General features: G+C 30.8%; 1 pseudogene; it reads right to left on the reverse strand.

Annotated features, from left to right (window-relative positions):
* Positions 1 to 26,806, reverse strand: part of LOC144368605 (cadherin-19-like) — a 43,329-nt pseudogene that overhangs the window by 7,948 nt on the left and 8,575 nt on the right.

Below are 26,806 nucleotides of genomic sequence, written 5' to 3' on the forward strand. Positions count from 1 at the left end.
TTTCTTGCAGATCAGCTACCAATAAAACCTACTTCTAAAATAAGTCTAGGAGTAAATTGCTAAAGATTATAAAATATAAATTGAATAAATACACAGAAAATGAGCAATAATTTTCATAAATTAATTTTATAAAATGTACTTAGTAAGCAATGTTCCTCAGTACAAAAATGTCAAAGAAAAAGTAGGAATTGCAATAAATGAATGACATAGTTTTTTTAATTTCATCTGCCTTTTTGATTATGTATATATTCTATTGATTTTTACCTTGCAGTAGGCTAAAGATGCAAATTCTTTCCCATTGTCAGAAAAAAAACTATTCATAAATTTGAATTAGACCATCTCCTTCTGTACTAATTTATTGGGAAAATGATTATAAAATAGACCCACTCTGACAAAAATAATCTATAGAACTCAAAAGAATTTAAAAATATCTGTTCAAAAACTAAAAGTAAAAATTGATACAGTAATAGTTGAGCCAACAAGAAAATATGGACAGTAGTGTTTTTGCTCTAGTTTTGCCTATTCAGCAGTTTACTGGGAAAACATTTTTGAGAAGTTAATGGTAGTATTACATTCTGGTCCTAGACAGAGACAGAGAAATACCGAATTTCCAAAAATGAATCTCACAAAATTGGATTACATACTTTTAATAGCAATTTTCTTGTAGAAATAAATCTATGTTCCATTAAAAATTATATATTATATATTCTTAAAGTTTTATCTCAATGTATAATTTCAATTCCCTTTAGGATAATTTCAAAATTTATAAATGTTGTACAAAATAAACATATGAATGAAAACTACTAAAGTACAAAAGTATCTGATTAATGTCTTGATATAATCATTTGATGCCTATTCCACTGGCAAGAACATGTCAAGTGCTTCCAGACCCTGGACACGCACTGTCTGTCCCTATAGTTCACATTCTAGTGGAGGAGAGAGAGAAACAGAACTACAAACCTGCAAAGTGTTGAGGAAGAACTTGAAATATATAAAACACCTAAAGTCCATAATGCTCAGAATAAATAGGGTCAGAGGACCTGGGATATAGACTGAAATTAGAAAACCTGCTGCAGAGTGAGTCTTGTGTGCATCATGAAATGTTCTAAGATGGCATATTACAGAGTTTAAACTTCATACTGAAAATCACAAGTTCTAAATTGGGGAAAATCATGATCACTCATTTTTATTTGGGGTCCTGTGACCCATGGAAATTAATTAGTTTTTGAAAAACTCTTTCTGAGCACATTTTTAAAGCAGGTATGAAAAAACTGTTGTCATGATACCAGGGACCCACTGATTGTTATTGAAGACTTCCTGATAAGAGATCCAAAAGTATGCTAACAATCAAAATCACAAGAATTATTTATAGTAAGAAACATACAGAAATTAATGAAGTGTTTAAATGAATTGAGAATACTCAACATAACTTCAGATTGAGACAGAGCTTGTGAATCCCACAATTTCCCCTTGGGTATGCTGTGCTTCACATGATGTCACCAAAACAATATTTTTTCCCCATTTCCAAAGGGACTATGTATTATTTTGACCATTGACCAACCACTGAAATATGATTGTCCAGGAAACTGTTTTCATGTGTACAGCCTTGATTAAAAAATATAATTAAAAATATATAATTAAAATATAACTAAAATATAATTGATTAAAAAATTAGCACACATTGCCATGTACATGGTGTGAGATAAAAAAAGCAAAGTTTGATATTACAGAAGCATCCCTTTTCATAACTATCTAAGAAGGATCCACTTCAGAAGAGATCTTAGGTCCTGGGTAGTGTAGGATATGTGAGAAGAAAATAGAAATTGACATATGAAAAACAGGGAGGAGATGGAATCAGTGGAACTTGGTGATTTACTGCATCTGGAGAATGAACATAAGAGGAAGTAAGGATGATGTCCATATATCTTTCATGTGCATCTTGATGAGTGTTAATATTTTTGCTAGGAGTATTGAGAAAAGTTGAAAGCAAACAATATAAGCATAGTAATGTTTTTTAGTATATGATTTTGATCATTGATTTTAGCACTAGTTACAACAGTTCATTCTCATATTTATTATGTGTGAATAATAAATATGACTTATTTCGAGTCAAATAATAAAGTTGACTCATTTCATGGCAATGCAGAACTTTGGTTCAATTTTATCAAAGAGCTTTCTAGAATGCAACTTTTTGTGTTATTAAATGTTAGAGTCTGTAAACAAGTCTGGATGGCACCTGGCAAAATGCCAGAGGGAGTGGTTTGTGAAGTAACGCCAGCGAGCCATTAAGTATGGAGATTCCTTATTGGTTGACTGCTGTATCTAGTTTGTGTTAATTAGATAAGCTGTGTTGCATGTATAAATACCGATTTTATCCTACAATAAATGGCTCCTACTCCTGCTGTATCAATGTACACAAGTTGCTCATCACCCCCCGGCTATTTTGCTGTAGCCGGACTGCGGCAATTAATAAAATGATCATCAGTGAAATTAATAATATAATTACATAATGAAAAATTTTAATAGATTCAAAATATTAAGTTTTGCTACCCTTCTAAAAACATTATGGTTTTAGATATTACCTTTTAATTCTTCAGACCTTGTTCTTAATAATAATTTACATATTGTTACAACCATATTTGTAATACTATTTGTGTTGAAATTAATATGTGCAAATGTCTAATTTCATTTTTTTTTACTTTTTCCATAAGTAAAGCTACTTAAAATGGTTTGGAGAGCTGGAGTTGTGGCTCAACAGTAGAGTTCTCTCCTAGCACGTATGATGCACTGGGTTTGATACTCAGTACCACATAAAAATAAATAACAAAATAAAGGTATTGTGTCCAACTACAACTAAAAAACATATATTAAAAACATAGGCTGGAGATCCTTTCTTTATTTTGGGAAAGTTTAAATCCTATGATGATATTTGTAACTTATAATTTTGAACATATTCATGTTTGCAATTCTCTTGACTAAGATATCTCTTAGGATTTTATATCACATGCTCTAATAATCTTAATGGTCATTGCTTTAATTCACTCTCCTTTGGTTTTTTACAGCATTACTTGAATATTTTATTTTGTTTCATTTCAACCTAATGATTCTCTGAACTGTGTATTTTGAAATAGGTATAGATTCATAGGAAATTGCAAAAATAATCCATAGGCTCTCTTAAACACTTCATTCAACTCTTACTAAAGGGTGGCATCAGATATAACCTCAGCACACAATTAACCTTACATCCTTCCACTCAAACAGTGGAAGCCAATCTCAATGATGCTACAGAGGAACTCACAACTTTTCATTTGCATCGTAAATAGCGGATACCCTCACACATCTGGCTAAAGACATGAACCTGGGTCTGCTGCCCTCTGCAGTCCACGCAGTCAGTGCTGCTTCTATGCAATGCCAGCACACCTGGCAGCACATTCTGGTCTTCACAGAAGGGAACAGGCTTCCTGCTAAGAACTTGGAGACACAGTCTCATCACAATCTTGAAAGAACAAGTTTCACTATCCAAAGAATTTTCCCTTAATTATTTGTGAATACAAGTTTTAAAAATTTGATAATCTTGATATTAACATTAAGGTAATCAGGGAAAATTGATTTTCTAGGATAATTTATTGATTGTTGTAGAATCTAATTGCCTCAAATTGTGTTACTTCAAGACTCATTAATCTGGTTGCTCTATTAATTTAGAAGCCAATTTGAAATATATTCTACTTTTTATTGGATTTAAGGTGCTTTATTATGTGAATGGCATTCAAAAACACTTCTTACTTTGGATAATATTCCTAAATTAAGAAAGATCAACTTTATACAAATTACATTTTACACAAGTTTTATATACTTTGATGGTAGCAGGATACAAAATCAATTTATTAAAATACTCAATCCCCATGCTATTAACAATAAAAATTCTGATGTAATAGGATATACAGCCATATAACTCTTAATAACAGGGACTTGTGAGAAATGGGTTGTCAGGGCATTAACCCCTGGGGCATTATGATGGAGTACTCTCATACCAACGAGGTGGAACAGCAGACCACACACCTAGGTGCCATGGGTCTAGCATCACCTATATTGTCCCACTCTAACTGAAACAATTTTAGATAGTTCATCACTGTGTAATAGAATATAATTTCTAGACTTTACAAAAGTAAATAATATGTTGATTTCTGTCAATACATTTCATGAACAATAAATTGTTCATATATTACTATCTAAATGTAGGAGGGAGAAAGAGATTAATATCATGTTTGTAAGATTTTAGTGGCTCTTTCAAAGGCTATTTTGTTATTTAGTGTTTGGTTTTGATTTTACTTGCGGAAAACCTAGTCAGAACATTTCAAAACAAAAATCTGAACTCAAGTTAGTCTGAATCTACTATTAACCTCTAAAGAAACACATGAAAGGAACAAGGACAATCTTGTCGACATCATAGCACTAATGCCTAGATTATGAAAATAAGGCTTTTCAATGAACACGAAATACAGTCCTTGTTGTCATGTACAGTGGTAGCACTTAAATCACCTGCACATGGATTTCAGTCCATCACCTGTAGTGCAGCAGGAGGGAGACATATTTAGGTTTCCCTTTGGTTTTGAGTGGAGTAACATTCTTTCAGATACTTCTAAAACTGAGATAATTTGAGAGTGACATCTGAAAGTCCCCCTCATGATTATTTGATGATGTCTGTCCTTCCTCCTTAAAGTAAATTGATTGTAAAATAAGGCTGATCCATGTGACATTTTGAGTTTGAATTATGATTATTCCAGACAAAAGGTGAGAATTAAACTGACTCTTGACCTCAACATCATGAATATAATTCTTTCTACAAATCAATAGAGAAAACTCTTATTTTCATGTTTGTTTTCCACTATGAAAATAATTTAAGGATAGCTATTAAGATTACTAAGGCAAAAATAGTTACAATTAACTCCCCTCTTGGAGACAAGTACATAGGACAAGCTTGACTTAATCCATTGTAAATTATGTGGAGTTGGAAAGTCAAACCTTTTTGAGGCATGGTATAATCATCTGTAAACTAGAAAAAAGCATGCTCTTTTATGGATATTCCTGTGTAACTTTACATTTAAACTTTCATCAGAGTACAGGAGAACTCTTATGTCCTTAAATTCAAAACCCTCCTTTCTTAGTAGGGTTTAATCTTGGCTATACCTTTATAGTATGTTGTACCAAACATTAGTATTTGAATTTTCTTTTGAAAAGTTCTACCAAGATGTAGATGTTGATATTCTAAGTTTTTTTCCTTTTTCTTTGTTTTCATTCTTACAAATGTTCCAATGAATAAAGAAAGAATAATTAACTTATTTTAATTTAAAAAATGTTAATTCTTTTTTCAATTACTATATGGGTACATTGCAAATTTTTTAAAAGTTAAGACACTATGGAAACAGTGATATATGTTTTGAACTTTGTCAAGATATTTCATCATTAAAACAATTATTTCATCATTGCTCATAATTTTTTCAAATGTGCTTCTAAAGAGTTATAACATTTCAAAACTTGTACGATGAAAGGCCTACCAGAATGGTAAAAATGAAATAAATTTTCACCATAATATTCTTCTTTTAATTGTGTTGCTCCTAGTATAATTTAACTTTCAAAGAGATTTAAAAGAAGACTGACACACTATCATTTTAGTTTGATTTGAGTTTTCATTGTAAGAAGTTAAAACTTCAGAATTTTTTTATTTTATCATAAGCACAGGGAAAATTGAGAGGGGAAGACATTTCACAAATTTTAAGTCAATCAGAATATGAATACCAAAGTAGAAACTAACACTGTAGGCTCAGGATACTGGTAAAGTTTACCATGAAAGCAAAGATGCAGATTATGAGACTTCAGGTGAAGTTATACCATTTAACTTTTCTCAAATTAAAAATTGTATCTTATCCATATAATTATTCTGAGTTAAACAGTATAATTATATGGATAAGATAAAATTTAGTAATCATCCTATAAGTCATTAAACAAGAAGAATTTCATTACAAAGTATCTTGAGCCATTCTGTTTTGCTAAACATAAGTGGGATATTCACTTCAGTCTATGGCCCAAAGCCACCTATGAACATGATGTCACTATCACTAAGTGGTACCCCCATTCTCAAAAAAATGTGATTACTCCTATTTTTATAAATACACTGACTTCTGAGTTGTAGCTTATGAACCAGAATCTTGGAAAAGAATGTGTCATCCACTCAGGTGGTAGAGCTACACATGAACTCCAATGCAATGAAAAAGGAAAACCCAATCTATCAAATGTATATTTCTCATTTACACATGGTGCAAAAGTAGAAAAGGGTTACTATTAACATAGCTATTTATAATTTTATTGTAAACAATAATAGAGGAGTTATAATAAAAAATACAGTGTGTTCGTTAGAATCACCTATCTTTAGTCAACAAATATTTATCAGCCAAATCTAATACTCTGGCCTAGACTCCAAGCTTCCAATGTGTAAGTTGTGCTGTCTTCCCAAGTCTTCTGCTCAGTGATCTTGGCTCAGCTGAAAGCACTGAAACTGCAGACTTACTTGGTAAATGACTTGCCACCTGGGGCATCATAGTTATATAGAAAAATGAAGTATATTAAACCACTTTTTAAAATTTTTAGAAATAGTTTCTCTTATAAAGGTGACAATTTAAATACATTCACAGCTATTATGAAATTATTGCCATATGAGTTATATATTTTAAAATCCTAACATACTGCATATTTCAAAAAACTAGAAAAAAATCTTGTCATTTTCACCATGAAGAAATAATAAATGTTTGAAGACATATGTGTTTAATCTAATTGAAGCATAATGTGATATGAATTAATAAGCACATTTTTGTACAATGAATCAAAATGCATTCTACTGTCATATATACCTAACTAAAATAAATAAATTAATTAATAATAATAATAAAAAAAGACACAGACCACCAAACTACCAGCATGTAAACTACAAAAAGTTGCCTTTAAAATATGCTCTAGTATTTCAAAATAGTTAATAGATACTCTTTTATTCTTAATGTTATTGGGAAAATATATTAAAAACACATATTAAAAACAAATAAAATATATTATAAAATAATAAAAAATAAGCACATTTTTAATGTTTTAGGTACCAATTAAAAATAATTTTTTCCAATTAAAATTTGTAACTAGAAAGTTGAAATATGTAACTTTAAAATTTAATTATACTTACAATCATTGTAAAATATAATTTATGTTCAGTGCATAAATTTAATATGTATTGATTAGAAAATTGCAAGATATGTTGATTATTTTCAAATTATTTAAATTTTGAGGAAACAGACTTACTATATTTAAAGAATCATTAATTAGATGTAAAATAGTTAAAGTGATTTTTCGAAGTTCATTAATATATTTGTCTTTCTGTTCAAGAAATCAGACGTGTTTAAAATGTTTGAAAACATCAAAATTTATGTATGGCATATAAATTACAAGTGAAATAATCCACTTATAATATAAACTTTTTAAAAATTATGTAAGCCTAGTTTCCTTGGGAATTGTGAGTTCCAGTACATTTGCATTCTTTTCTTATTTTATTTTAATGATCTCTACCAGTCTACACATATGTCCCTGATTCTAAATTTCTTAAATTTTATATTTCTGGGCAGTATAGCACAAGGGAGAAACTCAGAACTTTTATATCTTCCACTTTCTCAAAAACTATGGTTTTTAACCCATAAAAATGAATAAATTTAAAAGATTATTTGCATATTTATAATCATGCATTTTAAAAAAATATATGCTTAAAATTACAAGATTTCAGATTTTCAGAATAAAATGGTTCAAGCATAAACATAATTGAACATAGTTCACTTAACAGTTTAAAAACCATAGACAATTTCCAGTATCTTATGGTTGAAAAATGAATAACAATTATGATGTACCTATGTCTTAAGATATTCCTATCTGCTACTGTATTAGAAAATTAAAAGTAAAACATAAGGTTGGTTACTACTCCTGATTGGTAAAAAATGTAATTCCTGCTTTTGTAAAATACAAATGGTACCAATTCGCTTCATTGAGAAATTTAATGTCATTTAGAATATATTGATTTCTGTATTTCTGAAAATAAGACTATAAAATTTTTGGGAATTAGAGGCCATTTGAAAAACAAGCTATGGTATGTATCATACAGAGTGCCCTACAGAGTGTCTTTAGAAATTTTTAAAATAAAATAATCTTTGTTTTTAGAATTTTTTTAAATAAAAAGAAACATATACTATTATGTTTAACACAAAACAGAAACATGTAATTAAGATAATTAAAGTGTCTATGAGAACATTTCAAAGTGGGATAAGTATATAACAAAATCTATGTACAACATATAAAATATTAATTATGTCTAATATGTGAAATATAGAATCACTATAGTATAATATATATATATATATATAATATCATATGAATATTAGTATTATATGTGATATAGTCATTATGTATAGTATATAAAACAGTGATGTGTTACTCAGACTTCGGTAATTTAGGAAACTTTCTTACCTGACCAGAGTCTGCATTTTCACACACATAAGTCTTATAGTATTCAGAGAACTCAGGAGCGTGATCATTGACATTTAGAACTTGTACATACACAGGAACTGAAGAAATCTGTTGAACATTGTCTATGAGTTGAATAATACACAATGAAAAAATAAGTTTAATAATGTCTTATAATCATGAAAAATTGCCTTCAAGACTATACAGTATATTTCTTTTTTTTTTTTCACTTGAAAAATCAAAGAACCAGATCTCTGTATGAGGACAGGATCTGCAAATGATTCATGTATTTTTTCAACAATATAGCCAAGGAAAATTTCTGTTTCACGCCTTCTCCTCAAGCAATATTTACTAAGTGTCTTTCACTGGATGTTGGTCATAGTGGGAAAATAGTAGGTATAAGGTCAGCTTGCTTCATTCCTGTAATTGCTGTTAGTATTTATATAAACAAACCTAATTCTGATGAATGTATGTATTGTTAATTTCCCTGATTCCACTGACAAAAGATTGAGAAACCATTTACCATTCAGCATTGCCTGAGATTTCAGTTAATGTAGAAATATTTGTATAAGAATATACAAGGCAAGCTGGGCACAGTAGTGTATGATGTAATCCTGGGAGGCTGAGGCAGGAGGATTGCAAGTTCAAAGCCAGCCTGAGCAACTTATGGATGCTCTAAGCAACTGAGCAAGACCTTATCTCTAAATAAAATATAAAAAGTGCTGGGGATAAAGTTCAGTGGTTAAGCGCCTCTAGGTTCAATCCGCAAAATATATACCAATCAATTCTCTTAATCACTAAAATTAAGGTGCACCTTTTAAAAACAAAAATTGTTTTGTTTAAATAGAATGTTCCACAATGTACAATAATTTTTAAATTATGTTTTATTTTAAAAATAAATATAATATTTTAAAAATATTGATACTTTATTTCAGATGATCAATTTCAACATTGATGATTTTGTATATAAATTATATATCTACTTTTATTAAATCTCATGTTTTAATTTTTTCCCTTAAATTCAACCTGAAGCCTCACTGTTTTTCTCAGGAGAATTCAAACATTTCCAATTCTTTTCCTTTGTTCTCATGTTATCTGCATTTATATTCCTTATTTTCAAATATATAAGTATAATTGAAAAATAAATGTATTTTGGTTTTATTGTTTCAAGAAAATTTGTTTTTCTTTTCTTTTTTTTCCTTCTGGTATCACGATTGAATCCAAGGGAGCTTAATCACTGAGCCACATCCCCAGCCAAGACAATTGTTTTGTAAGAGAATTTCTAGCATATTTAGGCAAGACAAGCCCAAAGTATTTAAAACATATTTGGTATTTAATTGTTTTTTTTTTAAATCCCTTGAATCATTTTAGTATTACTAGATACATGTTTCACTCACTTGAGAACATAGGAGAAACAACATATTGGAGATAAATGAGACACCTCAGAGAGTAGTGACAGGAATTTGGCTAAATGTTCTCATAGATTGTTCAAGTTTGGTTCTAAGGAAGACACACAATGAGGGCTAATTGAGACCCTACATTTGAGTCATTCATACAAATAAAAGCATTTAAATATAATTGTCTTGCAAGTTTAAAAATGGAAAAATGTGACTGGTGAGGAGTATAATGTTTATAGTTAATTTAGAAAACACTGAGTGAAACACATACTTTCTTTCATTTGCTCTATTAATATGGGAAAATGTAGCATACGATTAAGACCACAGGCTTTGGAATCTGATATAATTGTGATTGTTCTATCCATTTATCACTGAGGGTGGGAAAGCAAATTACAGAGGCTGCAGTTTTGTGTGTGTGTGTGTGTGTCTGTGTGTGTGTGTGTGTGTTTGTGTGTGTGTGTGAAATTCAAATAAGATTGACCTCAAATTTTACTGTGAATTTTAAAATGATGTTACATAAAATAGTTTAACAAATCGCTGAGATGTTAATCTGTAAAATACTTAATAAAATGTTTATAATATGCAATTTCACAGAACTCAATCTTTTTAGCCACAAACTATAATTTTTATAAATTAATATGTGAAAATGTGATTCAGAAGTGACAAGATGAAGACATTTTCCCTGATGTGCCTCAAATGATTTTCAGTTTCTGCTATCATTGCTGTTTGGTTATTTTCTTCAACATACACAGCATTGTAATATCTATAGTTTCTAGTGTGAGCCATTGGAATATGTCATCTTTTAAACTATAAATTTTATGTTCTATTAACTGAATAATGTACATTACCACACACATATGTAAACATGTGATTTATGCAGAGCATATGGAGCTATTTCTTAATGCTGTAGGGGCTGTGGATCAGTTGGGGAACCAATGCAGCTTAGGAGCTGAAGTCTTGTCTGAGTACCTGCATTGTACTGGGCTGGTCTTTAAATATTTTAATATCACCCTGAACAGAATATATGATGACATAATTATAGTGTTGATCAGATTATGCACTTTATTCATAGTACATATGTAAACATACAAGTGTTGAAGTAACGACTTTTGTGGATAGCAGGTATCTTATAACTCAAAGATACGTATTATTGTTTTTGTTTTGTTTTACAATGCTGAACCAAAAATGCTTAGATAATTTTCCAATAGGGATCTTCTATCATAGAAAGGCATTTGTCTGATAAAAAGTAATTATATAGCTAATTTGATAGTATATAATTAAATTATCTGGCAATTTTTGTTGCATTCATTTATTTTTTGATTCTTTTTATTCATACAAGATTAGAGCATTTTATATCTAAAAGTACAAACTATAAATTTTAAAGAGTTTACCTTCTACTAATTCACATTATGGTACATCTAAGTTAAGAAAAGAAATTATATATTCTTATAAGCATTATATTAACATACAAAATAAGCTTAAATAGAAAACATTTCTATACATTCAATAAATTTTGATCATCTAATAGCTGAGAGCAATTTTATAGAGAAACATATTTTTTGAGGAGTCTAGTCTTCCCTCGACCTGATTTGGATTCTTTTTTTTTTACAATAGCTTTGTAGAGAGTGACATTATGAATAATTTGTTCTCAGAAATAATCACGCATTGAATAACAGCTTCTTGCTCTCGGAATAAACACCTTTGTGCTTCCTGACAGGAAAAGCCTTGGCATTTCTTCTGCAGCAGCAGGCATTTGTTCCATTGTAACATTTGCTCCTCGTCCTTTATTTTTTAGTTAGACAGAAAATTCAAATCCTGACCCAAGTCCTGCTGCAACATTTCTGCAGAGTTATTCAACATATTGCAAAAAAAAAAAAAAACATGTGAGAGCACTTTCCACTCTGCCATATCACCTGCAGCTGTTCAATAACATGAGGAATAAGGTAGACTAAGGTTTAAAGCCTCAAAGGAATACAAAAAAAGTGAATAAGATTGTTAAAATTCTATGTAAAATCGATTATAAGAAAGGATGCCTTCTAGAACATCTCAAATTCACAGCTTACTCCTGTGCTGTACTACAGTATTACACTAAATTCATGTGCCAAATAATGGCGATGATTTTGACAGTCTTTCCTATTGTGTTGTATTTATTCCTTTATGCTTTATGTCAGATGATTGAATAACCGATTCACTCATAATGTTATGGACACTATTCAAATGGTAAATTGGTATTATTTTACCAACTTTTATACCTCAACAATGAAATCATCTGCTTTTCGCTGAAACAAACAAGCAGACAACTGGTCATTAATGATTAGTAAGATCTGACCATCAGTTCAACTGCAAATGTAAGTTTAGTTAAAAAATGGACCACTCTTTTTGGGATATGCAGACAGCTGATGAATATGATTTGTATCCTGCATATTCTGTACTATAATAATATTGAACTATGATTTATGTTAAATGTCTAAATTCTAAAAGAATTAACAGTAACATTTTATCCTAAACACAGGTAAAAACGGAGGCATTTCTTATTTACTTTCTGGGAGAGTTACTTGTGAACTGATAGACTAAACTAGTTATGTTTGAACTAAACAAATATAAATCATTATAAACCTAAAACTTTAGTTCAGATCTTATAGTATTACTATTATTTTCATAAAGCAGTATATAAAACTAATTACGTACTTCTCTAAATTGACAATCTGGGGTACCAATACCATGAATTGAGTGCTACAGTTTGCTACCTGAAAGTGTCTTTTCAGATGAATGTTTTTAGAAATTACATAAGATTTTTCTTTTTTAATTAAAATGATAATATAAAAATAAACTTACACAGAATATATGTTCAAAAACTTGTAAAAATATGTTTTTAGTTTTTATTTATTGAAATGAAAATATTTCAATGCATATGATTGTCAGGGAATAAAATTTCAAGTTTTATATGTTGTGTTTTCCTCCAAATTATCTTTGTATTAAACATTATTTATTGTTATATAATAAGTAAAAACAGTTTAGAAAATACTTAGTCAAAACATTTTAAGAAAGCTTTAATAGAAATGAATACATAATAATTTATGATCAAATAATATATATGTATGTAACCTTACATATCTAACATCATTTAACTACACATTTTAACAACATTTAAAAATAGCTCTGTCCTCAGGTATAGGGATAATGCAATGTCATTAAGACCACCATGATGAAATATATGGTTTCCAAATTAGTACTTACATCTTTCTGTGGCTGTGACACTTAGGTTGTACCATGCGTTGATCTCCTGGTCAAGTGTGCTAGTGACAATCATTGTGCCATTGTCACTGATAGTGAACTCTTTACTTCCAGTAATAGAATATCTGCATCAAGAGAAAAGACTCCCCCTTGTATCATCATATTTGCTGTATCACATTGATATATAACATGGTTTTATGCCACTAGGTAAATTATTAAAAGCATATTCTGCATAGCTTATGAGATGCCGGTTTTAAAAATGGCACATCCACATATTTAGTGAACTCCACAGTCATAGGAAAAAGAAACTAATACAGCTTTACATTTAAATTGGTGTATGCTAAATCTAAACACGCATAGCTCATTATCAAACCCAAGACAGGATTTTAATATGTAAATGACATGGTTAAAAAGAAATACCCTGCCCTCCCCTGCAAAAAAATTTTGTGAGATACAGAGAAGTAAAAGTAAGTAGCAGAAATGAGTGACTGTGAACCTTTTCTTTTTTCTTTCTTTCCTACACTAGATCTACTACGTGAGAATCTGTGTATGATATTATAATTACTTAATTACTATAATACAAAAGTTACTTTTGTCCATTTAAATAAAAAAAAATTCAATAGGACTTGATAAAAATGACTTCTTTTAGTAGCAGATTGACCTTTCATTTTGTTCCAGAATTATATAATATTTCAAGTTCCAGAAATATTATAGATCCACTGTCCTTTACTTTGGGGATGCACATATTGATTAATGTACAATGGAGCACACATGAAAGGAAGTCAAGGTGCAAAATACATCATGCGAAAGTCTGCAAAATTATCTCAAATCTACAATTAAAGAAGCCTTGAAGTTCTCGGCATGTCTCATCAGCTTGCAAATGATGAATAATGAAAAGTAAAGTAAAATACCATGTGGTTTCAATGACGGCTTCTCACTGTGCATATATTCCTGAATATTTCCATGAGACTTCAGTGAGATTTGCCAAAATTGTGGCAAAGATGAGAATAATTTAATCTTGAATTGACAGATTTCTAAAAATATTATACTAATTTTTATCATGGTGTTAAAGAAAGAATTAAAATAGAAATTAGAATGAAGACATAGAGGAGTTCAGTTTTAAATATATTTAAACATTCAGAAGCATTTTATTTGAATAGCTACAAGTGATCATATTTCCCACTGAATATATTTGTCAGCAAAATTAAAGAGGATTTTAACAGTTGACATTTTGTATTAAATATCCCATTTTGTTTCTGGAAACACCACTGCAACTAAAACTCACTAAAAGTTTGATAAGGAGTTATAAATTCTTATAAATTAGTAGATAATAAATAGATCTAGATCCCATTGACAAATTAAAATGGAATAAAATCATATTTGATCCCCTAGGAAGATTGGATAATAGTTTGTGATTGAAGCAATAATATATAATATGAATTATTTTCCTTATTTTTTCTAGAGCCACCAATTCTGATTATATACATTTTTTTCATTCTCACATCATCTTCACCAAATGAAATCTCCTTGGCCTTGAGATAAATTGCAGCTAATCAAATTTTATATGTGGATGCATTTTCCTTTTACAAGATTTTTTAAATTAGGAGAAAACATCAGAAAACTAATCAATAGTAAATTATTTTATTTTGGTTTGTACTATCCTCCTCTCAGTTACACTGGCAATGTTCTCACTAATTCAATTAAATGCATATTTTTAAATAACTTAAGTCTCATAGGACTATTGTCAACAGTACAAATTTTCCCTTACGCCTCTCACTCAGATTCTGCTTCTAAATTGTTTTATATGACCATAATGTTATTATTATTTCAAGATAAATTAAATGCTCTACTTTTATTAAATAAAATACAAACTGTAGTATTGGATTTCACCAGTCACTCCACTAATGTTCTTTTCCCTTATTCATAGCCCTGTCTGGGATTATGTAGTGCATTTTTTTTCCATGTCACTTTAGTCCCCTCCACAGTGTATCAATGTCCTTGTTTGGTATGCCCTTTAGTGTATGGGAAAATATTAGTTGGTGATTTTATACAGTGCCTCTCAAATGTCGGTGTCTGTCTGAGGCTTTCTCATGATTAGATAAAATGGGCCTGAAAGTTACAGAGGTATCAATCTTGTCTTAGTAATTGTAATATTAGCTGTGACTTTTTATCAAAGTATTTGCCAGGTTTCTTCACTGTAAAACTACTATGTTTTTTTAATTATTAAAGATCTCAGGAAGATATTCTGAAAACATTTGGCTTCTTTTTATATATTAACCTACTGATTTCAGTATCCATGTATAAATAATGACCACAATGTTACCACTTTATTTTGCTAATGTTGATATCTATTCCTTTGATTATACATTTATTAATTAAAATTATTTTACAAGTGATTAAAAATGTGCTTCTTTATTTATCTTCATTAGTATCTATTCATAAGAATTGTTTCCAATGATTCAAACCAAAACTCATCATACAAACCAAATATTTTAATTCATTTTTTGTTCAAATACTCAGTTTTGGACATTGGGTATTAATTACAGCATGGTTCCTTGGCCCTTTCAACACACTCCAATTATTCCATTCTTTTATGGCTTCTTCCTTACATTTTTAGAACCACAATGTTCTCCCTGTAATAACTGTGGATTCAACCAATTCTCCAGTCAGTTTCATTTCTTTTGATTGGAGAAGAGTATTTTAAGCAAGATCTGGGTGCAACAGTCTCCATTACTTCTTGTGATTCTTTTATTTTAAGACCCCTGAGTAAATATCCAAGAGCAAATATATGTATGCATATCTGTGGTAAAAAACAAACCTACCTTTATTATCATATATATTATATATACATATAGAGAGAGACAGTTATTCCTTCACATATGTGGGTTCATGTCAGTGTACTCAACCAACTATGTATCAAATGCATTTGGAAAATGTGTATTTGTACTGAGTATGTACAAGTTTTTCATTATTTTCTAAACAACACAGGCAACAACTCTTTAAGTAACATTTACATTGTATAAGGTATTATAAGTAATTAAGAGATGACTTAAATAATATCAGAGAACATGCAGAGTTTACATGTGAATATTATGGCATTTTATATAAACTTCAGAGTTTCATATAAACTTCAGAGACTTTAGAGACCAAAGATATTGTATCCCTGGGAGTTCTGAAAGGAATCTCCCAGGATATTGATGGATTTCTGCATTTAGAAGGCTTTAGTGTATACTGAGACATGAGATTCCAATCCTACACCATGGTGTTCATGTAAGGCTTTTCCCATTTCTTTTCTGTATCCTCTTCCTTTGGCTATAGCAGACTTGTTCTCATTATCTGCAGTGTTTTTACACATTTGTTCAACCCTAGTTTATGTTACATGTATCACTGCAATTACTAAACAGTCATATAAAAACAACAATTCATATGCTGAGCACATTATTTGTTTTTATTTATATATTACAATTAAAATACTATTTCCCCAAATCACTTGGTTATATTTCTATATTTACCTCTTTAATTTTCTTATGTTACTTAATTACAATACAGCAAAATACACTTACAGTAGTTTGTATCATATTGGAATATGTCCAAATTCTGCTTGATTTTTCCAAAATTTACATGTATTCACTTCTTTAGACAGAGACTCCCTTGAATTTGGAGAATTGAAAACTTGTGTCCACCATCTTGGTGATGACCTAGAACAATTTGATCACTCCCTCTTTCTCTGCATTTTTGTATTCAACCATTTAACAAGTTTTATCTTTTAGCTTTAGTTTCAGGTTTTGATCCATTTGTCCAAAACATGTTATGTGTCATTAAAATAATGTTTCAGTTTGGGGAGTTTATGAATAAAACTGCTATTTATTTCTGCCTACAATGCTTCATGTCAAAACAAGTGCATGGTAGGTGAGTTGGACCCACCCAAACACCACAAATTGAGTGGCTAAATATGGCTGAAATTTATTCTCTGAGTCCTGAGAACTCAGAGTCCAAAAATCAAGTGCCATCAAGGAATCATTCCTTGCCAGATGCTGCCATTGTGCTCTGGCCACCCTCACCTCCTAAACTTGTAGATACCTTCCCTCAGTCTCTGCTTCCCTGGTCATCTGTTTCCCCCATTTCTGCTTCCATTGTCACTTGTCTGTCACCCATCCTTGTGCCTAAGTCTTCCTATCAGGACCTCAGCCCTATTGGATTCAATGCCCACACTCCTGCCCTCTGACCTTCTCCTAACTACTCATCACTTTGACTTCGACCAGTCTCCCCCATTCAGGCTACATTCTGATGTAGTTTGTTGGACCCAACATCATCTTTTAGAGACATAATTAAACTCAGAACATTGCACTGTCATTATTCCTGAACCAGAGCCTGAGAGGAGAATTTCTGGGGCTTCTGATAAGTGTATGTAAAACTTTAAAATAATCTTGTATTCTTCTATCTTGAGAAAACTCTTCTATGTGGAAATTAGGTGAGAAGGTAAGAAGAAATACACACAATTGTTTATTTGCTTATCCAATCAGACTATAACTCATACTTTGAATAAAATAAAAAGAAAATCACAACATAATAACTAAAAGGAGATTATTTTAACATATAACAAGCATGTTGTATCTGATTGTACCATGAAAATTTATTTCTAAACCATTGTATTTATATCACTTGCTCCTGTTTACTTCTTCACTTTTTGCATGGCATTTTGATTAAGTAGAATTTAAATGAACCACATATCAATGAAAAGTAATTTTTCTCTGACTTGGTATAGAAAAGGGTTTCATTTCCCACCCCCTACACTCTGATTAAGAGGGCATCAACTGCACTGAATTTTTGTTGGTGATTACCTATTTCTTGCATACATTTGTAATCTCCTATTTTACTGCATCTTAAGCAACATTAAGGATCCCTCTGTTAACTAATTCAATTAAATTGGTATAAATTCATTTTAAAAAAACATGCAGAGAAACATAGGTGAGCTGTTTCCTTGCTTACATTAGAGTTAAACTTTATTTTCATACTAATTGAGTGACTTATTAATGTAAAGCTGACATTCTAGACTTACTTACCTGATGGGCAATTTCCTTTGATCTGGATCTATGGCAGATACTGTGCCTACAAAAGCTCCATGTGATTTTCTTCCAAAATTTCAAATATATAAGTTGGGAGGAGGAAACCAGGAGGCTCATCTTCATCGTCCACTGGGACCTTAATGAAAGTGGTGGAGGCATCAGCGTGGTAGATCAGGAGCTCCTTGTCCACACGCTGGTTCCTAACTTTGGCTCTAATACCGTAGTAGCTCTGGTGCTCAAAGTCCACCTTCTACAAAGAACAGCAGTGTACACAGAAGAAATGGCTTCATGAACCCAAGGTATTACTTAGGAAAAAAATGTATTGCTTATTAAATAGCATTTGTTTTTCAGTTAAATTTTACTTTTTATGTAAATGATTTACTATTATATTATCATGACACAGGCTTCGGAAATTTATCTCTTCACAAACTTTATCGTAAAGTGGTTTGAAGTAACTATCATTTCATTTAGAATTAAAATTATATTTTTATAAGCATACATGTCTTGTGGAGTTGACAAATAATTTCTTGGTATTTAGGATCTTTGTTCAAAAAATCTCCTTTATTTGAAAACCTTCTTATTTATAACAGTTGTACATATAATTCTAAAAGCTCTATAAAATCTCTTTCATCTCTGAACTCATTTTCCCTTTAAACCATAAATCAAGGGTTCACATTTCAATTACTTAATGAAGCAAAAAACAAACCAGATACACAAAATAATTAAGTTTTTTTGTTTTTGTTTTGCATATTCTGAGAAGCAAATAATCTAAAAATATACTTACCTTTTTTAATATAACAATTCCTTCTTGAGTCTCATTATTAGTAATGATGTCAAATGTTTTTGAATCATCCTCTTCAATGCTGTAATCCATTTCTGCATTCTCTCCTATGTCACTATCATATGCCATATTTTTTCCAATAAATGTTCCAATGGGTGCAGATTCAGAGACTGCAAGGCGGTAGAAACCTTTAAAAACAAAATTTCAGTTTCTTAACAAACTCCCAATTATAGCATTTTTGTGTATGGTGTATAAAAAAATCCCTAGTTATTCTTCTAGTTACTTTTCTAAATTTCAGTCTCTTTCTCTCTTTCTTAGAGTGCATGCATGTTTGGGTATGTGTGTGAGTGTGTGTAATATATACACACTTTTTACCTTTATTATAGAATCTGAACTTTTTCTAATAACTTACCTGGGTACCTATCATCATCTCATATATTTTAGTGATATCACCAGTATATATAACTCCAGATACCCATTCATATACACACCTTAAATTCTGTGATTGACTTTTATTGCATACTTTGACCATCACAAATTAAATTTGATAACTTTTTTTTCCATTTATACTTGAACAATTCTTGATATTTGAAGTTACTTATGAATGTAAGTGTAGATTAAGTTTGGGAGAGACTGAACACATAATAATCTGGTTTTGAGTTTATGAGCTTTGATTACATTAGCCATATTTAAAAAATAATGAAAAATGGACCCAAAAGAGTTAATAACTTAATAACAGTTTTGGAGCTGAAGATGACTAGATTGATTTAGTCAGATGAAAATGATATCATATATTTAAATTATATAGATGGAATTGTAAATTACTGAATTCATTTCTTAATTTTTTTCAGAAGACATGTGCATAAAACTAATAAACTATACCATACTTAAATTATTATTTTTAAAAATTTAGTTGTCTATGGACCTTTATTTCATTTATTTAAATGCAATGTGAGGTAAGCACTTTATCACTGAGCTACAACTCCAGCCGCCCATTCTTAAATTATTATATGTGATTTATTCTGAAATGTAAGAAATAATCCTAGGTGTTTATATTTCAATGAATGAGACTTCTTGAAAATAAAATATTAAAATAAAGCAGACGTAATAGAATTATTTAAAGGGATTTTAGGTTCCTTTAGAAGTATACAGCAAGTTACTTAACAGCTTGCATTTTGAGACTATACTTTTATTTAAAGTGGGAAAATAGTTACTTATAAATTGTGAATATATTACTCTTTATTTTTTTGTTTTCTTTGTTCTTTTATTTTTTAGAGTGAATGTAATGATTTAACTGTAGTTCTTTCCTTATGGAAACATTTTTAAAAATAATTGATTTGATTGTACAAATTAAAGTTCCCAAAAATTAATCAAGAGAAAACAATGACATTAACATACACTTCAAAACAGATGCTTCAGAATTAAATATTATTGAGTTTATATTAAACCACCAGGTTTTAAAATTAGAAAACAAAAGAATATTTTCTACCATCAGTACTCAGTCTTTGCAGTTTATTTTACATTCAAAACTATTTTTTTCAGCATAAATTCTTAACAAGTCCATATTCTAGTAACTGGGATACAATAAGGTAAAATATATAGAATGATGCTTCCCTCTGCTCATATTAGCAGGAATGAAGCATACAATAAACTGGATACTAACAAGTACTCCGGCTATGTTGTGGTGGATAGTTTTAAATTTTGATGAAGTGGAAAGAACTCACTGTTGATATGGCTCTTGGTTAAGAATTTAAATAGGGGAAGAAATATCTGAGGACAGAGAAGATGAAAATCCATGTTGATTGCCTGAAGTTGGTTTTCCAGAAAGCAAAGGATAGAGTGACATAGATGAGGTCTCAGAAATCCTGAACAGGATTGAATGGTGTCAGATCATTTAGGAACGCTAGGACCCATTAGGTGATACTAAGGGTTCTGACTTTTCATCTGTGAGATGGGAAGGCATAGAACTGATAAGATATGACATGCACTTAGCAAGATCATGACAGCTGTGTTGAAATAAACTAAAGGAGGAAGATGGTGAAACTCGAGGGTTAGGTGAGAGCTTATTGCAATAACAGAGACTGATTAAGACAGCAGCATGATCCAATGTGGTTGGAAGGAGCAGGTGAGAAGCATCCAGATTGTTTTGAAAGTGAGAAACGAACAATACCTGCAAAAGATTGAGTTTTTGGTTTGAGAAAGAGAAAAGGACTTCTAAACCTTAACAGAATCCTCTCCTCTTAAAAGTCGAGTGTGTGTATATGTGTCTTTGCTCACAGAAAAATAAAAATCAGAAGGTATCAGCAAATGTACAGAACTGATCATCAACTCAGCTGAGTAGAAATTAAAATTGAACTGGATTTGGCCCAGTTCAATCTGAGTTGGATCATTAATTCTTCACACCCAGTGGTGTTTGAACTGAATAAATGAGATTTCAGCTTGAGCAATATGAAGCCTGGATTTGTTAATAATTGAGACAAGAAAATCTGTAGGAATAAGAGGAATAGCAGGCAGATGAGATCAGAAGCTGAATAAAGAGAATGTTGGCTTTTAAATGTGTATAACATGTACAAATGAAAATGCTGAGTAGAAAGCTTGATGTCTACCTGTGGAGTTCAAGAGAAAATTCAGAATGGACATGTAGACTTGGAAGTTGTCAGGCCCAGCAGCAGTCTTTAAAGCCACAGGGTTGATAGCATCAAGGATTAAGGGTTTTGGGAAAATAAGTCCAATGACTTGATCCAGAAATATATCAAAGTTTAAACTATGTAGAGACTGAAAGTCTGAAGACTGGGAAAAGACCAAAAACCTAACCGATAAAAAATAAAAAGAAAAGGCATGGAGGATGTTACAATGAGCATTCAAATTGTGTCAAAAAGGAATTTTTCAGATCCATGATACTATTATGGAACCACTGCCATTCTTCATTGTTGACCAAAACATTTTTTGATACATAAATGTTTTGCTTGACAAGTCAGAAGATTTGAGAACCCTAATCCGGACAAGAATTTGCTAAGTTGAGCAGCATCGACATGATTTAGACCTGTGCATTTAGTGTGTACATGCACACTAACAAACCATTCTCCCATATACAACTAATGATTGGGAAACCTGATATGTAAAAATAGAATTAAATGTTGCTAACTTGCTGTGGTTTACTGATTATTCTACTGGAAGAAAATGAGTGAAAGTGACTTCTGTTGAGCCATCAACATAAATATGATTTCACTGGACATTGGGGCATGGGGCAAGTCAGAGAGAAAGTGAGAGAAGAAGAAGATGAAGCAATCAACAGTTTTGTTTCATTTTTCAACAGTCAATAATTAGGACATCATGCTCTGGTTGAATATGTGTGAATAGATACAAACACACATACACAATTTTACTTGCTTCTTCTTTGTTCTATGTTTAATCATAATTTCTTCTTATGAGAGTTGCTCATGCTTTCTGGAAATGTTTGTAAATGTATTTGTTTAGCTAAAACAGAGTTTCCTCAAAGAGATATTTCCTTAAAAAAAGAATTTTCATACAATCTACCTTACATTTATTACTTGAGCGATCAAAGCAAGTATCTTATTCTTGCGACAAAATTGCACAATAAAAATAGTCATTTAAATTATTATTTGGGGTATGAAGAAGAATAATCTCACAAAAGCATCCATGTCCTAATATCTCTGATTCCATAAGTTTACTACCTACAGCCACAAAAGTGAATAAAAGTGAATAAAAGCACTTTACACCTAAGCCACAACCCCAGCCAACAAAATCAACAAAATTCATTTTTTTTAAAATCAGAAATACCTGTTGTGGGTTCAACAGAAAAATAGGCTTGCCCTTGTCATAAGTTGTACAGGAGACCTGCATTATTGCCACTTGTAGGATCATCAGCGTCACTTGCTGTTACCTGGATGATGAATGTTCCTGAAGGAAAAGCACATATTGACAGGAAATTAAGACTTCAATATTATTAAATATGAGTTCAATTCTGCAAAGCACTTTTCATTAGCAAGGAAGATCATACTATAAAACAAGATCCTAGTTTACCTGTTTTCTCTGAATTATTGAAGTAATGTTATTTTACAGACAATGAACATAATCCTATATAAACTAGCCCTAATTCTTCTACGCATTACAGAACTTCAGATGCAGATCCATAACATGTCAAATATTAAGCAGTTTACTATAATGTATAATCCATAATCTTTCCAAGATGTGTTATTATTGGAAAATTTTTTAAAAAATACTTGAAAATGCTTTTCATCAAAAATCTTAATGTGGCCGCTATCTCAAACAATTGCAGAATGTTGACAAATATTGATAAAGATTATTGAAATGAGCTTGAAAGAATATCCAGTGGAGGCTAAGAATAATGATTAGGCCTGTTTCAGTTCTTTCCTCTGTACTTATTTTCTTTGAGGAATAAAAAGCAAAACAAAATCTAGTTGATATTAATAAAGTAAGCCTTCTTTCTAACTTCAGTATTAATCAATACAACCATGTGAAATAATTAGTTGTGCATTTACTATAAATGCCCAAGTGAAAAAATATTTGCATAAAATATTGAGCTTTGAAATCATATCTATACAAATGAAATTGAGCATTACCAATTTCATCAAAATCTATGTTTGTTGAAACACAATATGCACTCTCAAAAAGAATGATCATACAATGGTACAAAATCCAATAAGCTCTGTGATTTTCTTTAGAACTAGTATTATTAATTTCCCCATCACTAACCCTGTACCATGGCATGTGCCTGTAATCCCAGGCACTAGGGAGGCTGAGATATGAGGATCACAAATTCAAGGCCAGCCTCAGAACATTAGAGAGGCTCTAAGCAACTGAGTGAAACCTTGTCTCAAAATGAAAAATAAAACAAAAAGGGCTAGGGTGTGGTCAGTGGAAAAACACCCCTGGGTTCAATTCCCCTTAGCAAAAAAAAAAAAAAAGAAAGTAAGAAATAAAGAAATTTCCAACACAATCCTATTGTATAAACTGGGACACCGTAATAGGAATTGCTTCTATACTTCAAACTGGGGGTGGACCTCAGTATTATGCATTTGTCACTATTTGTATTAGTTCTTTTAATGTTACATACAACATTTATTTTAGTATCAAATAGCATATTTTACCAAAGAATCCCTTTTTGTTACATAACTTTAATTAGGCAACACTTTCACAGGGTTGAAATAAAACTAGAATAATAAAATACTTGAAAAGAAAAATTTACCTACTCCTTCCAATGCTTAATTATTTCAACCACTTAACGTGTAGACACTTGTTAATTTCATATATTTTTAAGACATGCCTATACAATAATTTTGATGATTTGTTCAAATAAAATGATTCAGAAGGACCATTACTTTAACCAAACTGAGTTAGATTGATTGTTTCATTTACCCTTCTAAGTACGCATTGAGTTAAGGAGTTAGATTCTGTTTCCAGCCCTGCTCTTTAATATCTCATTTTAAGTTGAAGCTTTCTTTACTTCTAACTGAAACTTACCTCTTGAGCATCTCAATATGTCACTCCCTTGCCCTCTACAAAATGGAAAACCTAGTGTACTGTTGAGAGAGAGAGAGAGAGAGAGAGAGAGAGAGAGAGAGAGAGAGAGAGAAGAAATAAAACAGAGGGATCTCATGAAATTAGAAGAAAGACCAAAAAGTTGAGGAAGGAGATTGAGAGGGAGGGAGGAGGGGAAAGTATAGGGAAGTACTGAGGAATTAAATTTACCAAATTGTCTTATATGAATTATGAATATACCACAATAAATCTCACTTAAATATATAGTTATAAGGCACTAACTTAAAAATAATAATAACAATGATAATAATGCTATAAAGGAGATCAACAGAGTAGAAACAAGCATATCTTGGTGATGGAAGAGGAGAAGAAAAGGGAAGATATGGGGGAATGAGAGATGCATGTGTGAAGAGGGCATAATTAAATTTACTATTATCTATAATTATAAAGCACCAACAAAAATAAAAAAGGTCATCAATAATACATAAACATCAAAAGATTTCAGAAATATAAAATCACTTGATAACATTTTATACATTCCTATTTTGCATATAGTTAATAATCAATTGTTCAGTCCACACGAGAATGAGAACAATCAGTAGGAGACTAACAACATGTCTTTCAATATAAAATATCCATGGTCTCCTAATCCCTTCTTTCTCATATTATCAGTTACATGCACATTAATTAAGCTAGTTCGTGTTTGTATTAGTTCTTTTAATTGGACTCTACCAGACCAAAGATTCTCTTAATTTTAATCTTAGATGTGGATGAGACAAATAAATGATTAATTTCAACACTAATTTGTATAAGAATGCATGACATCCTTCCTTTCTTGGTCAGTAATATTAGAGATGCTTCAAGCTTGAGTCTTGAAGACCTCCTTCTACTTTAGGACATCATCCTCTGATTGTATTTATATAGTTGATGAAAACTTAAAAATTGAAATTGGCCAGATCCTTGAATCTCATCAGGAGGAATAAACAGAGAGTAGAAAAACCTTTACTTGGTTATCAAGGAGTCTAAACGTCAGTTTGCATCCCTCAGTGGAGTTAGTATTGTTTGGTAAGAGATCCTTGAGCTTTTAGGAAATAGGGATAGCTAAATGACTGGACCCTACCAGCCCAAAGATTATCTTAAATCAATGTGTATCTAACCTGTTTCATTAGAAAAGTATAATTAGATGACTGTAGCCTCAGAATCACATTTCGATAAGACTAACTTATCAATTGTCTTACTTGTTCCAATAATAAACATAAAATATAATTGTATAATAATTTTGGTTTCTATTTTTACAATGATTACTAGTTTCAGTTGGCTGTATTACTCTTCAGAGACACTTTTTTTACAATTGAAATTGAAAATATTGGTTATGTCTTTGTAGCTAGCTTCCGAATCATTATAACTATCTGTCATAAAAAGTCCTTGTGAATTTAAGTTTAGCTTGATATTTGGCTATACCTATTCAAACAGGCACTCTATTTGTAGAAACTTATTGTTAAGTAGGTGACACAGGATATCAACCTGCACTGAGTGCTTCAATTAAAAGGCATGGTTTTTAGAAGTCTTTGGAAATTGCCTTTACTAATTAGTTCTGACACAGAAAATTATAATAATAGTATACACACATACTAATAATTGTTATGTATGTGGAGCTGCACTTAAATTACATTTTGTGGCAATATTAATAAATACTAACCTATATAAAGTTATGTAAATATTTTTGAAGATTGAATTCATGATAGCATCAATAACAGAATTTCTCAGCACGTAAGACTTATTCTGCCATCACTGAGAACGATCTTGTGTAAGGAAAGTGTAGCTCTGTCACTGTTGATTATGTGCATTTTATTATCAACCAAGAGTTTCACAGAAGATTGAACAAGTCTCCTACAAATACTAATTTTAACATTACAAGAAAGCTTTATTAAATGGTATTGTCAAATATCACATAGAATGCTTTAATCTCTGGTGATTATGGGAGGAATCCAAACACAAAAGTATAAAGGAGAGATAATTTTTTTTATATGAGAGTAATTTGCTATCATGTACGTAATAAGGAAGTCAGCAACCTGTGGCAAGAGCATTTCATAATTAAAGCTTGCATTTATTACAGAATCCTAAATTAAATACATGTGGTAAAGTTTTTTATTTTACTATTTGCTGAATTCAAACTGCATATTTCAAAATAACTCATTTGTTTTAGTATGTAATATCTTGGTGTGAAATTCTATGTTATAAAGGTTAACAGACTTCTT

This window comes from Ictidomys tridecemlineatus, chromosome 11 (assembly GCF_052094955.1).
Source record: "Ictidomys tridecemlineatus isolate mIctTri1 chromosome 11, mIctTri1.hap1, whole genome shotgun sequence".
Classification (NCBI taxonomy): Eukaryota; Metazoa; Chordata; class Mammalia; order Rodentia; family Sciuridae; genus Ictidomys; species Ictidomys tridecemlineatus.